At 28.6% G+C, this 16,034-nt stretch overlaps 1 protein-coding gene across 2 annotated transcripts in view; it reads left to right on the top strand.

Annotated features, from left to right (window-relative positions):
* Positions 1–16,034, top strand: part of LOC142329741 (acetylcholinesterase-like) — a 243,270-nt gene that overhangs the window by 208,963 nt on the left and 18,273 nt on the right. The window lies entirely within an intron of this gene.

Here is a 16,034-nt window from a genome sequence, read left to right as displayed (position 1 = left end):
TTACATTAGTTTAATTACATTTTATTTTAACAGTTGTTAATAGATACAAAAAAAAAAGCTAATAATAAACCTTTTACATAATTTAGCTAGGAGGACGCAGTTTGAAGGGCGGTTGTATACATAAACGGGTAAAATCTGTACCATTAAAATATCCCCTTCTAACATACCTTTAACATACCTTAACATACCTTTCATCAAAAAGGTATGTCTATAAAATTCGTTTGATAAAGAAAGAAGCTCAAATAAGGAACGGTTAGGCTGTCACAAGGGATTGAGATTTACCGAGGAAAATCAGTAATGAGTAAAGAAATACCGGTGAAGCCCTAGCCTGTTTTGTATACGAATGCGTATATAAAACACCATTGACGAATTCTTGCTCTAATTCATAATTCACATCCTACACGTATCGCTTCATTTAATTATCAAGGTGGAATTTTTTTTAACATTAAACGACCTATAATTACACAGGGCAGTCGAAAACTGTTTTGCCACAAATTGATCTTAATATATTTGCCTTTGAAGTTCGATTAACGTTATCCTGCCATGAATTTTTAGAAATATTTGAATTTCTGATAAATTTTCTTTCCATAACTATTAACATGGTCATGTTTACACACGATGTGTACGTTAATATTAGAGCATAAAATCACCTTTAATGAGCTCGATTACACACGTATACAGAAATTTTCAGTTATGCTGTACTTAAAACACTATAAATGACCATTGACACGCGTAGGTATCACGCCAACTAAAAATAAAGCGTTAAATAAACGTTTTCCATATGTAGTGTAATTTTTTTAGTCAATAATATTTTGACAGACATATCATTCCGTATATTTACAGTTTGCTATAATGTTGACGTGAATCTTTTTCTTTTCTGACATGATAACATTATATTATAATCATAAAATGACTGTAATTTACAAACCAACCGCATAATTTTAAGAATTCCGTCGTTTAAATAGTGAAAAAACAATTCTTTAATCCATCGAATTTTTATCATAACATATTAATGTATTATTAAAATTACTTGTTAATTTTAATAATTAACAAGTGTTTGTTAATTATTAAAATTACTTGCTTCATCGCTGGTATACGTGAAGCAAGATTATTAAGAAATGAATAATTATAGAAAAGCTTTGTAAAAATATAAAGTAATAAATAATACTTTCTTTTTAGAGTAATAAAATGTGATAATGGAAAACTTGTTCACAGTACTTTGAAAAATGTATAAAAAATAACACTTTTCAGTGCTAAAAAAAAAAAACCGAGAAAAAATGTGCAGTTCAAATACGATGTAATGATGTAAAAATCACTGATTTTCAAATCTTGAATTGTAGAATTAAACCTCATGAAAAATATTTGATATGGGCCCATATCAAATTTCAACATGACTTTTACGCCTATTATAAATCAAATTTTTAAAAGTACATAAAATTTTATTTCACTAATAACTTCCGATATTTTTTTTTTATTATTGAATTATTATTTATCGTAAATTTTTTTACAATCAGATATTAATAATTATTAATAAATCAATATATTTAAATTAAAAAAAAAATTTTAAAAAAGAAAACCAAATGAATGCCTTCCCCTTGTAAGATCCAAATATTTCATTAATTAAAATTTTATTTGGCTATAACTCTGGAACCAATGAAAGTAATTACCACTTATGATATATCGTTGAAAAGCGCTCAATGAGGGCTTATTACTGCAGTTAAGAAAAAGTAAAAAATCCAAACGTTTTCGAATTTTGGACTTTTTTGGACAGTCTTGGTTTGGTCGATTGCAATCAAAAAGGGAAGTGTATGAACTAGATGTTAGAACAGTCCCAAATCCAAAATTTCAACATCCGACGGCTTATCGTTTTTTTAATTATACGAGACGCATACGAACGTACAGACGTCACGCCGAAACTAGTCAAAATTGATTCAGGGATGATTAAAATGGATATTTCCGTTGAAATCTGAAAACCGAAATTTTTCGCGATCACAATACTTCCTTTACTTCTTACAAGGAAGAAAAAATCAGCTGATCACTCTCCAATCATTATCTCAGTTCTAATTAATCTCTTCTCTTGATATTTTCTATTTAATTTTTTTTTCCTTAATATTAAAAAATTTAATTTTCTCTTCTTTGACTTCCTCTGCAATATCCCCTTCCCTGTAAGTGATACATACGTACTTTCTCTCTTAAGTATACGTTTTTCCTCTTCTTATATTCTCATTAGTTTCTTTTCTTTAAAAATTTTCTCGACATTTCATTTGTCGCTTGTTCCAACCATTTAGTTTTATTTTTCACTTTTCTTCAGATATAAACATTAAATTTATCCACACAAATTTTTCCCACGTATAAGATATAACACAGATTTTTAAAACCAAAACATATTTGGAATACCTTTTTCTTATTTCTATTGGAATGCTTCTGTTTTTCATCACTTTAATTTCTAAAAGGATATTTTTTCAATGGTATTTTTCTTTTTACTTTCTTCGTACAGCTTTTTTTCAATTTTAGAAGTACTTCCAAAAAAAAAAATATTTAGACGATTATGTTATACCAGTTCTTCTGATTCAGTCACTATTATTTTATCATTCATGTACGTAATGATTTTTAGATTCTTTCTTACAATAACTTATCTCAACTGTCTAACCAATAGTTTGTTAAACCAAATATTCTGATTTTATAAAAACGAAATAGGCGTTATTTTTTAATTATTAAAAAAAAAAATCATATGATTATTTCCATAGAGAAGTATCTTCTAAAATAAACATTCGAGTAAATATTTTTTTTTTTAATTTGGATATATATATATTGAAATAAATATACACCCTAATTAAAAAAAATTATTTTTAAATATTTTATTTAAGAATATTCATTTATTTATTTTGGGTACTTAAGAATAAATTTAAATATCAAGTAGAATGGAAGAAAAGTACTAATCCTTATCTTATATATAACACCAGCCTAAAGTAGTATATAGATTTAAGACTTTTTACTAGACGATATACCGAATTCGAACTATAAGTTACAAACATTAAAACCTATCTAATAAACAATTTATTAAAAAGGCCAAGAATTTTATTATTTGTTTTTAAATTTATTAAGTCAAGGTTTTGGATAAAGACGATTTATAAAAGTCAATTCGTAAAAAAAAACAAAAGGAATGAATATCAAGATTATCCAAATTATAAAGAATAAATTTCATTTGAACGATCTAACTGCTTTATTTATTTTTGCATGAGATATAAACGAGTATCTACCTACGGTACATAATTTAAAAATAAACCTATTTAAGGGTATATTCTTTTTGCATGAATATTTAGGCATTGTGCAGTCTATTTATTATTGTTTTTCTTCTTTTCGTATCGCATACTCTACGTATGATGCTGAACTTCACAATTGTAATGGGAACCATCGCATGATTCGGATCGGTAAAAATAAACTGTATAAATTTATTATAAAGATAGGTACCATTCATGTTCATATGTGCATTTGACATGTTATAAACCTTTACTCGTGATTTACTAGAAAAGAATTATTAACGTATTATTTTGAATATCAAATGATATATTTAAAAAAAAAAGATACATTACAAAAAGTAATAATTGTAATCTTAAAATATGAAGTTAAAATAGAAATTAAAAACTATAAAAACTTATACGTCCATTTTTACTGGTAAATATTTACAGTAAATACTCCAACTTTACCTGTTTCTTTCGTTTTTTTTTTAACAAAGATTTATTCATTTCATAGATCTCTGAAACATAATTAGAACAGCGAGATTTTGGAACCCTTAACAAGAACTACAAGAGTAAGTCAATTATTATCTGCAATGTAGTTATACATTTTATTGCAATACAAATAGGAAACTTACATGTACATCATTTTTCCCTTGCATTTCTACGCACTTGGTTCATCGTTGCACAAGCTTCCTGATGCCTTCATAAAAGATTTTCGGTTGAGCTGCGAGCCAGGAATGCACCGCTTCTTTCACCGTTTCGTCCGAGGTAAATCGACGGTCCCTTAATGCCTCTTTGAATGGACCAAACAAGTGATAGTCAGAAGGGGCAAGATCAGGACTATAAGGAGGACGAGCCAGTACTTCAAAGTTGAGTTTTTGGAGCGTTTCAGCAGTGTGGGCAGCAGTATGTGGACGGGTATTGTCGTGCAACAACACAACACCTTTCGACAGCAGTCCTCGGCGTTTGCTTCGAATTGCAGGCTTTAGCTTGGCAGTAAGCATCTCACTGTAACGCACACTGTTAATTGTCGTGCCCCTTTCCTCGTAATGTTCCAGTACTGGGCCTTGTGAGTCCCAAAAAACCGTAAGCATCAGTTTTCCTGCGGACGGTTGGGTCTTGAACAATTTTTTGCTGGGTGAATTTGGATGTTTCCATTCCATACTCTACCGTTTACTCTCCGGCTCGTAATGATGGATCCATGATTCGTCACCGGTGATGATTCTGTCTGAGAAGATGTTCGTTACCGTAGCAATTCAAATGTTTTTGGCAGATGTTCAAGCGCGTTTGTTTATGCAACTGTGTGAGTTGTTTTGGGACCCGCCTTGCACAGACTTTATGAAACCCGAGTCTGTTGTGGATGATTTCACCGTAACTAATTTGCAGACGATGTGCCACTTCATCAATAGTTACTCGTCTGTCTAAGAAAACCACGTCACGTGCACGCTCAATGTTTTCCTCATTTGTGGCGGTAAACGGTCGTCCGGCTCCTTCGTCGTGCGTAACAATTGTGTGACCATTTTTTAATTTTTCAATCCATTCGTAGACACTCCGTTGCGGCAACACACTGTTCCCGTACTGTACCAAAAGTCTTCTATGAATTTCGGCCCCTGATACGCCTTCCGAGCACAAAAAACCTATCACTGATTTGCTCTTCTTTGGTGCAAACAGAAAGCGGAGAAGCCATGGTTAACGACAGGGCAGCGATAATGGAACTAACCTAACAGCATCATACCTGTACAAACATAACAACAATTAAATCACGCATGCGTCATCTACGCAACACGACAGTACTACCAACATAAACAAAAATATAACTAAATTGCGGATAATAATTGACTTACCCTCGTATATACGATTAGTTTTTTTGCAAACTAAACAGTAACCAATGGAACTTTGTTAAATGTGAATGCGGTTTCAGACTACCGACGAAACCCTGAAACTTGAAATATGAAATGGCTAACCATAAAAGTTTTCTTAGAGTCATCATCGATAGAAGCTTTACACGGTATAATTATATTAAGTGTATAACAGCCTAAAAAAAGCGTGTTATGTTGATTTACCATTTCCTAGTTGGTAAAATGTGTACAAATGCGTATTCTTACATCAGCTATGGAGTAATATTTTGCAAAAAATCTATGAACGCTAAAATTATAGTTCGATTACGGACACTGATTTTGTGGGGTAATACGTAAAAAGTCATATTGATGGTGTAAATCTCTTTTTAAAGATTATCATATTCCACCTCTTTCATGTGTCTGTAGCTAGTACATATATATGTATGTATATATATATATATATATATATATATATATATATATATATATATATATGCCGGCCCGTCAACTAGAACCTGAACCCTCGGGGTTCAGGACAACCCAGGCGAATCCCGGATCAAATTCAGGGACTCCCCGGTGCAACCCCATGGCCGCAGAGCTAGCTTCGCTTGTCATTCCTAATTTTCCAGAGGAACCGGCGTCCTGGATACCCGCAGAGCTTGCTTCGGTCGCCTTTCCCATCTACTCAGAGGGCTCCATCCCCTGGACGTCATCCTCATTATTATGAGAATAATACTGAAAAAATTATAATTATAGTATTCAGGCTTTATAGAAACCTGAAAAAATAGCTAAATTACAAAAGATAAATAGTAGTAACTATGATAACTAAAGTACACACCCCTTTGACAAAGAAAATTCGTAACTTATTTTTTTGCCATGGTGGCAGAATTAAGTAAAAGGATTAATCTATTTTTTCCTTAATGGGGATATCTTTAATTCATGACTTCACCTCCTTGAAGAAAAAATGAATGTTTTTAATATCTTAATCTTCAAGGGAGCTAGGGTCTTGGTTGTTGGTATTGAATCTTCCCTGGAATAACACGGATGTATCCTGCAAATTTGAAAGTAATCGGTCGGTTGGTTATCGCTTGATGCGATAACAAACAAACAGGTAAACTTTATATATATACATATATATATATATATATATACACACACACATTTCTGGATAGCCGTGATTTATTAGAGTTTGAGAGTGTACCTGATGCATGCAAAGGTTAGCCTTCAACCTACTAACAAATATCCCATTTGAATTTTGAAAATCGCACAATTGTTTATAGGGAGGTATCATAAGAGCCCCCCCCCCATTGCATCTCCCAAAACAGCGCCCCAGGAGCACCCCGTTTGTTACCAGTTGATGATGATGATTGGTCCACTAGCAGCTTGCAAACCTCACCATTCTAGCCTCACACACAGTCCCCACAGGAAGCCCATTATTGTTAAATAGAAATCTTTTAAATTTATTTAATATTATTTCATTTTATTTAACGTAAATTTAATTCTATTATTTTTGTAATATTATTCATTCGATTGATTTGAATCATTCAGCTCAAACAGTTATAGAGACTCAGTTCACAGTTCATTAAAGTTTGTGCTTCAACTGGCAAATCTCCACAACTACGTATATTAATATATACATATATATATATATATATATATATATATATAGAGTTTTTTTTTGAGATGAAATATATCTAAAAACCTTGTGAGTTATGCCAAGAAACATGGGTAAAGATTTGGTTGCGGTTGAGAGAATAGTTTTTAATTTATCCTGAACAAACAAAGACCCTCTTCCTCTTCATATAATAGTATATAAAAAGAATTTTTTTATTCTTTTATAAACACATAAATTTTCATTTTTCTTTTAAAATAAATAAACCAATAAATCCATTAATTACAACTAAAAAAATGTACATGTAACTACAAATAAAACTGTTATTATAAATTACTGTACATAAAAAATACTTTTTTGACATTTTTTCCATTAAAACTATATAACAAATCAAATAATTTTTTTTAAATAATCTAAAACTAACATACTCAATTACCGCAAAGAAAATTTTTTTTTATTTAATTTTTGGAATATTCCTGAAAATATTTTATCAAATGATTCAAATGAATTGTTGCTTTATAATGTGTTTATTCATTATATTTGATTTTTTTAAAAATATTTTTGATTAAAAGATATGCTTATGTTTGAATATTTTATATATTTCTTTGTAAATTTAAATTAGATTATAAATTACCATTTATATGTTAGGTCATTGTAGTTTTGTGAAGTAGAATGGATTGGTAAATAAATAAGTGAATCTTATCGATGTTTTTTAATAGATTTCTGTCATTATCTGTAATTTCAAATCTTGCTAACTCATTCGGTTTGTTTGAAGAATTTTTTTTTTTGTATAATCTCATAAAAAGAAGTCATATGGGGGAGGAGGAAACCCAATCCAGAAAGAAACAATTCACCCATTGAAATTTCATGATGTTTAAAAATATTTTACCATGAATGTCATTTCAGAAACCAACAGGTTCTTTCAATTCCAGAAATATAATAAATCACAAGATTTTTTAATGTAAGAAAATGATGGTAATTTTTTTTTAAATTGCACCCATAATTCCTTTTTTCGATATAAAGTGTACCATATTCCTGTTTTCTCAGGTTACACAATACGTTTTTGGATATTCATTTGACCAAATCCGAAAATTATTCACATTAATGCAACCGATGAAATTATACTGTACCATTCAGAAAGAAACTGTTTCCAGGATATTATGTCTATGTAATACAACCCCAGTAAACACGTACAGTAAATCAAAAGGTTTGATTCCAGCAATTTATGCAATAGGGATATCTGTAATGTTAGAAGTACACGTTACAAATTTTGGATAAACTGAGATTGATTTCAGTGGTTCATGTGCTAATTTTACTACGAATTTCTTTCAATTAATCTTTTGGGTACATGGGCTCTGGTGGTTTATGTAAATGGTTCTGAAGAACGTAGCAGTCTTGAAGTTTATCAACGATACTACTAACTATAATGGGTATTAAACAGCAAGAAATCTCAGCTCCAAACCGTTCCAGAACGACCACATAAAACGACAAAGAAAAATATAATCTTCTAAAATAAATTCTTTAGTGCCAAAAGGCATGTCGACTCATGTTTACAAATTGCTACTTCATTAGGTATTGAATTTTTTTTATAATATTAGAACGATCCTAAACCTAGTCTCACTCTTCCTATGTTATCGAATGAAGGAACTCAGATTAGGTTGCAACCCCTGTCCTCCAACATTCACAATCACCGGTTATATTTTTGCTCTTGTACTCCTTATAAATACCATAATACCATTATATATATATATATATATATATATATATACATGCAAAATCATACACGCACACATATTTGAACACGCGGACATTATATATATATATATATATATATATATATATATATAATTTTATTTCATACATTCTCTTCCAATTCAGTTTTTACCTTATATAAATTTTACTCCATCAACAGATTAATTATGTCTTAACACATAATGTAACTCATGTCTTAATACATCCAATCTCTTTATAAAATGTTGTCACAAATTTTCTCTTCTCATATCTGTATAGATCTCTTTAACTGTCAATATTAATCAATAAAAGAAAATTTTCAACTTTCTTCTGTAATACTATATTTCAAAATCCTTTGGTCCTTTTCCTTTCTGTTTTCTTGTTATTTATAATAGTTGTACAAAAACATAAAACACTATATTCCACACAAATATTTTCATGAATATCTTTCTAATTCATAGATCTGGAATCTTATTGGTTATAATTCAAAATAAAATATATGTTTAAACTGCAAAGAAGTAAAACATGAAAAAAAAATTGTACTCAAAATAACAATTAATAAAATAGTATGTAGTTTGAAATAATAAAATTCTTCCAAAAACAAAAGACACTGTAAAAACCTAAATAATTAAACGCACTGTGGAAGTTAAGTCACATAAATAAAAGAATTTTTCATTATTTGGAACAGTATTAATATCATATGATATTAATACAGTATTAATAGCTTATGAAAAACAGTAGTAATGTATATATTACTACTGTTTTTCATAAGCAGTTTATAATGTAAACAATTAAAGCATAGGACGTGAGAAGGCAACAGTAAGACTATTATTGATTAATACAGCTGTAGTCTTATCAATTAAGCTTTGCATTCACCATATTTGTTTATTCTTATTTCTAACTGATCTTTTTTTTTCTGTTTAGCCTTTGGAACTACCATATTACATCAGGTAATACCTGATCATATGTATGAATGTAAATGAAGAACTGTTAACCTGAAACTGTAAGAGACTACAGTCTTGTACAGTCTCAGGTCGACTTTTTCTGAGATATGTGGTTAATTGAAACCCAACCACCAAAGAATACCAGTATCCATGATCTAGTATTCAAATCCATATAAAAGTAACTGCCTTTATTAGGATTTGAACCTTAGAACTCTTGTCTTCAAAATCAGTTGATTTGTGATGACGTGTTCACCACAACACCAACCCGATGCATTATTTCTAACTAATCTGATTTTAACTTTATCTATTTGTCTTTAAAAAAATTACAGTTATGATTTACAGTTATTAAATACATGATAAAATAATTAAGGTAAAACATATTAACAAACATACAAATATCACAACAATTAAACATTTACAACTATAAAATCTGGAAATAGTTACAAAACAAATAAACATCTACAATTTAAAAAATCTAAATAAAGTTTTTAATAAAAGAACATATTAATTCAAAGATACATAGTATGCTATGACATATTACCAGTTAAATACTGTAGCTTATCTAATAAAAAAAAGTAATGAATTTACCATAAAACCTAATAAATATTAATAGGAAAATACATCTGAACGTGCGTGCGCATATACACACACACACACACACACACACACACACACACACACACACACACACACAGCCTGAAAACATATATACCTTAATGCACGTACACATTTAGAGGTCAATTTACATAATAATAAAAATTGTTTAAATGAAACAACCAGAGTAGAGGAATGTATCGGTATAGTAAAATGATAATTGCAGTTCAATGAAACATAAACAAGGAAAAACAATAAAAGAGGAAAGAACCTACCAGGCAAATCAATCAATAAGTAAAGAGGAACTGCCATATTTATTTTTTATTTTCTTTAGATGACCTATTTGTATAAAAGTTGCACATGAAAATATAATATATGAAAGATAAAATATTAATCCAACTAAATTTTATAAAATAGGGCAACCGTTTTTGAATCTATTCATTCATCTTTTAAAATATATTTTTCTTCTATTAAAATATATTTTTCTCAGTATCATTAAATAGTTTTGGCAAAAATATTTTTAACAAAAACATCTGTCTTATCATTCAAAGACTATTGTTACACAAAAACTAAACATTTAAAAGTCATAGGTATCTTCACTTATTGAAAACCAAGGTTTTGCTTAGTCAGTTAAAAAACAAAAAATTCAGATAAAACTTCGCATTGATGATAGAAAAAACAAAAACAACACATACACACACACACACACACACACACAAAATTTTAAATTTGTTAAAGCAAATTTTTAAGTTCTTACCTTTGGATATTTATTGTGGAGGAGATGGTAAAGTATTTAAATGATAAAATACTTTCATTTTTGCGTACATATGAAATAAATTTTAGCACTACATTCAATTTCCTCTTTAATGGTCACATTGAATATACAGTGTACTGAAAATTACTAAAAACAACAACAACATTCAATATACAGAATACAGATTACTATATTTGACTAACCTACATTATTTTCATAAATATGAATGAATGATGGACACATAATCCTTATTGTTTAGTTCTGATTTTGAATAAAATTGAAATGATTTTACCCTTACCCAAATAGGAGTGGAGGTATTTTGGTATTTTATTTAACATTTAAAATAGCTTAAAACTAAAATTGATTATTCTGATTAAAAAATAGAATGCCTGTAAAGCTCTGTGTTTTATATCTGTTTATATGTATTTTAAATTCAATAACCAATAATGGAATTTATCATAACATTGGCATACTTCTATATGCCATTGTTATGGTAAATAAATTATGAAACCTATACTATCGCTGTATTGCCATATTCTATAACCTATAATGAAACATATTTTCAAGAATAACAAATATTCCATATGAGGCTTACTATGTAACATGAGGAGTGAAAAAATTTTTATTGCTTTCTTAACACAGCTGTATGTATCGTTTCATGTCAGTACATCATCCACAAAATCTTGGAGATATTTAGATCTAAACGTGATACTTTCTTTAAATTCAGTTAAGAGATTTGCTATCATTATGAACATCATTACTCTCAGTAGTAAGGATGATAATTTGGAGCAACAAGAGTGTTTCTAATGAAAATAATTCTCACGTTGAATTCTTTTAGTATAATTTGACTTTAATGTAATTTTCCTTAAGGTAAATTCCACTTACCTTTCTCAAGATAACTTTCATGGGATTTTCTCTTCAAATAATTTTGAGTATGAATTACCTTAAAATAATCTCCTCCTTGGTTTTAATTCTCAAACCAAGCAAATTCAGTTTTAGTATCCATAAGATACAAAATTAATTATAAAGATAATAAATTATAATTATAAGATACGATTATTAATTATAAAGTGAGATATAAATTAATTATTCCATCTTTCTATTCTAGTATCATCTATTTCTCATAACTAAACAGAACTTTTTTATGATCTTTTTATTTACAAGATGTTTAATCTTTACTTCACTTGCTATTTGATTACAAGTTACAACTACAGATTCAGATTCTCTTTCACATGAGTAAAAAATTAGCCTTACCTTTGAAATGAATAACCATTTTTCAACTATTTCAATACTTATACAGCACCCCAACAGAAATATAAAAATACCAACAAAATTAAGAAGAAACAGGAAGTAGTTAGAAAATAAAGTAAGAGGAAACAAGAGAATGTAGTTGGAAAATAAAACGGTAGTTGGAAAATAGATAAGGTTGTAAGGAAATGTTTTATTAAAATAAAGAAACAAAAATATGAATGAACAAACTGCAGTCACAAATAACGTTCTAACTACTATAGAAGCAATTATAAAAGATTTATTTGGAATGAATTTAAAAAGAATAACTGATGCTGGAATAATTAGCACTTTTTATATAAAATATGGGACATCTTGTTACAGATATAACTGATATAAACTACACCAAAAAAATACCATAAACAAGAAGGATTGTTTAAGCCGTTAACAGATCCTTTTTGCGACAACATAATTAGTCATAAAATTTTAGATGTGAAAGATGGGAAACTTAAGAATAACACACTAACGGTTAAAAAAGAAATTTGTTGATCTTGTAACATTTATGAACTCAATTTTTGAAGAATAAGTTAGCAGTATGTGGGGTAAAGCTAAAAATCCTATGCTTTACTATAAACAAGAACTTAAAATATCAAAATAAATTTTAAGAAAAGAAGAACTGGATGCTGTTTTTAACAGACACAAAGATGAATTTATAATAATTACTTACAAAGTGGAACTTGCAGATGTTAAAATAGAACAACTTTCAGAAGATTTACCTGGAATTATGGATAAAATTAGATGAGAATTATTTTCTTTTGGATTCTGATGTTTCGCATTTTAGAGGGATATTTAACAAAAGAGAAACAGAAACATATTTAAATGAAAATTACAATTTTTCTATAGATGGGGAAGAGTTGGATAGTAATTAATTGTTAAAAATGTCAACACTTAAAAGTAAATTGCTTAATTCTAACACAAGAACTAAGATTTATAACAAATTTGAGTTACTGTTGCAAAGATATTGTTGTTTTACTCGTATTCCTTTTTTCTTAATAAAAATTCTTCTTCTTCCTCTACTTATTTTCTTTTCTTTAAAGAAGAAATTTTAGGTCTATGAGTGGGGTCATTTCTTGCGAGATGTTAATTGTTGTTTAAGTTTACAAATGGCATGCATTTTTCAATGTCTATAGATGGTATCTTTCTATAAGTTGTATTTTCAGTATCTTTCTGCTAAATCTACAAACTTGTAGGTTTAGAAAAATTTGTTTTACCAAATTTAATGTAAGCTCCGTGCAGACGTTCTAGTTTCTTTTTATATTTTGAGTTCTCTAACATTTCTGCATAATTTGTAAGTAAAAGATCAAAACTACAAGCATTTAATAATGAAATGGATCATTTTTTCTCTTTGCTGTGTGTTTTCTGGAAACTTAATGTTGTAACCAACAATTTTACCCATTTTACTGTAAACCTAGTGTGCGTAATTTAAAATTTTCTTATAAATAGAACAACTACTTGTTAAATAATCACAGATTTTTTTCACTATCCTGTGAGAGACAGAAAATAAAACAAAGTATTTTTAAAGTATATTAGATTGCTTCTTAAAACTTCTACACAATCCTTTGAAGAATTTTTGACTATAAGATTAAATTCTACTTTCAAATTTTTGTTGTAATTGTATCAAGCGTATCATTACATGTTTTTGGATTTTTCATTTTTAAAAGTTTCTCCAAATCTTTTATGGAGACAGTGTAAGAAATTTACAATGTGGTTTCTTAGTGGCTTGTTAACTCCGGTAGAGAATAACCAGCAATCAAACTTGTTAATTATACCTACAAAACCTACAGATTGTTCTGAATAGGATAAATACATAATGTTAGTAAAATCTAATTTAACCTCTCTTATGTTCTTCACAATTTGAAGAAAACTACTAGATAATAACTATTTATATAATAATAAAAATAATTTTATTCTAGTTCAAAAAAATATTTGAATAAACTGTATTACCAACATCATGACTATATTGCTATCGGTAGTTTTCAAGTGAGTACATGGGTATGTTGAATTAATCTAAACCAACAGCTTTTGTTGTAATCCAGTAATATTACACATAAAGACATCTTAATTAAACCACATTATGGAAACTGTCATCCTCTTTTACATTATTATTCAAATAATTTACATTGTTTCTGCATCACATATTTTATTGCTCTTAATTAAAACACTGAAACATCATATCAAAGATGATATCTGCAAAATGTATGTTCTACTTTAAACAATGTTCACTACAATAAACCATACATGAAAATTTCCCTTTTACTGCTATTTTATTTTCATTATTCTATATTAGAAATGTATAAATTGTATTATATTATCCATTACCACTTTTTTTTTTCCATTAAGTTATAATTAATATTAATTCCTTATAACATTGCTTATTGACTAATGTATTTACAAACAACCATTTCTGATGTTCCTAATGCATATTATCAATTCATGATCAGGTGTAAAAATAAGAATATAATAAAATTGCTGGGTCCAAACCCTGATCAGGCTGATCATTTTTCACACACTAAAAATTTCTATTTTCACATATAAGCTTCTTTGTAAACTTCTGTGGTGAGTTAATTCATCAGTAAAAGAATACTTTTTATTTAGATGACATTAAAAAATATCAGCATAAAATTCTTATCCATATTTATTAGTCAATAAATCTTTAATAGGCAAGATGTATTAGAACAATATTATCTTTAAAATTAGTAATTGAACAATGTACTGTAATGATATTTCCAACTACTTGTCCTGTAATCTTGATATTTTAATGTAGCATGCTTTTTGGTTACTGAAACACAGCTGTTTTAAGAAAAACTTCTGAGCACATCCCACTATTATATTATATGTATTATTGCAGATTATATTACATTATTTTACCATTTCTTATAATCTTTCTTCATTAAGACATTTAATCATTTCTGTTGGCATCTCCTGTATTCCTATATCTTTTCTCTTTCTTATACTTCTATGAATAACTTCTGATTTCTAGGATTGCTATTCGTACTTCATCATCTACCATTTCATCCTAATCTTCTATCGAAAGGAAATTTGCCTTTCTGTTAGATCGATATATTTTCTCCATGTATTCCTTTCATATTTAAAGTATACCTTCATTCTTTTATAACAGTTTCCCATTTCTATTTGAAAATATTTTTAGCTCTGCACTCTTTAAACTTATCCCTTGTTATCATTTTAAATTTTCTGTATTAGTTCATGCTGCTCTTTCCTTTATCAATCTTCTTTATCTGAGAACTTGTTTGCAAGTTATTTCTTCTTTACTTTATGCACTACTCTTTTTAATTTATAATTCAATTTTCTGTGGAGCCCTTACCTTCTTTATTCTTCCTTCTCTTGTACAGTCTTCTGTTTTTCATTTTTTAATCATCTTTCTAGTAACTGATGTTTTCATTATTCCTATTTCCTATGTGTTCTACTGTTGTTCTTGTTGGCATCTTTGATATTATCAATTTTCAGTATTGCTTTCAACATTCCTTCTCTTCAATACTTAAACTAACCACTTTCATACTACCACCTTTTCAGTTGTTATTCTTTGCAGATTCAAGTCAATGATATTTCTACTCTTTTAGTATTTTTGGCTTTTAAATATTACTTTTATTTCTGCAAACAGTAGTATGTGATTGATATCTATGTTGACTTCAAACATGTTGACTTGTTCTTCCAGTCCTACCCTTAAACACACCATTCCAATCCACCATTATTATTCTACAACCATCTTTACTTAACCTTTACTATAATTCTTTCTGTCTATATGTTATTTCAAATCAACATCTTCATATTAAATAACTAGCATGCACACATTTATAGAAAGCAAATTGTTTGCATTCATTTTTGACAGCAATTATCTTGTTATTAGTAAAGATTGTTTTTTAACACATTCTGCTATTTTTTATTTAGAATAATTCCTAACCATTTTTTTCCTTTTTTTTAATTCCTGAATATTGTAAAATCATTGATTTACTATTTTATTTCACTTGCTGCGATCACATTCATTCCATTTATTTTCATCTCCTGTTAAATTTTCTA

Source organism: Lycorma delicatula, chromosome 9, assembly GCF_047948215.1.
Source record: "Lycorma delicatula isolate Av1 chromosome 9, ASM4794821v1, whole genome shotgun sequence".
NCBI classification, from domain to species: Eukaryota; Metazoa; Arthropoda; class Insecta; order Hemiptera; family Fulgoridae; genus Lycorma; species Lycorma delicatula.
Note: the sequence above shows the minus strand (reverse complement) of the source record. Positions and strands in the feature narration are given on the sequence as shown.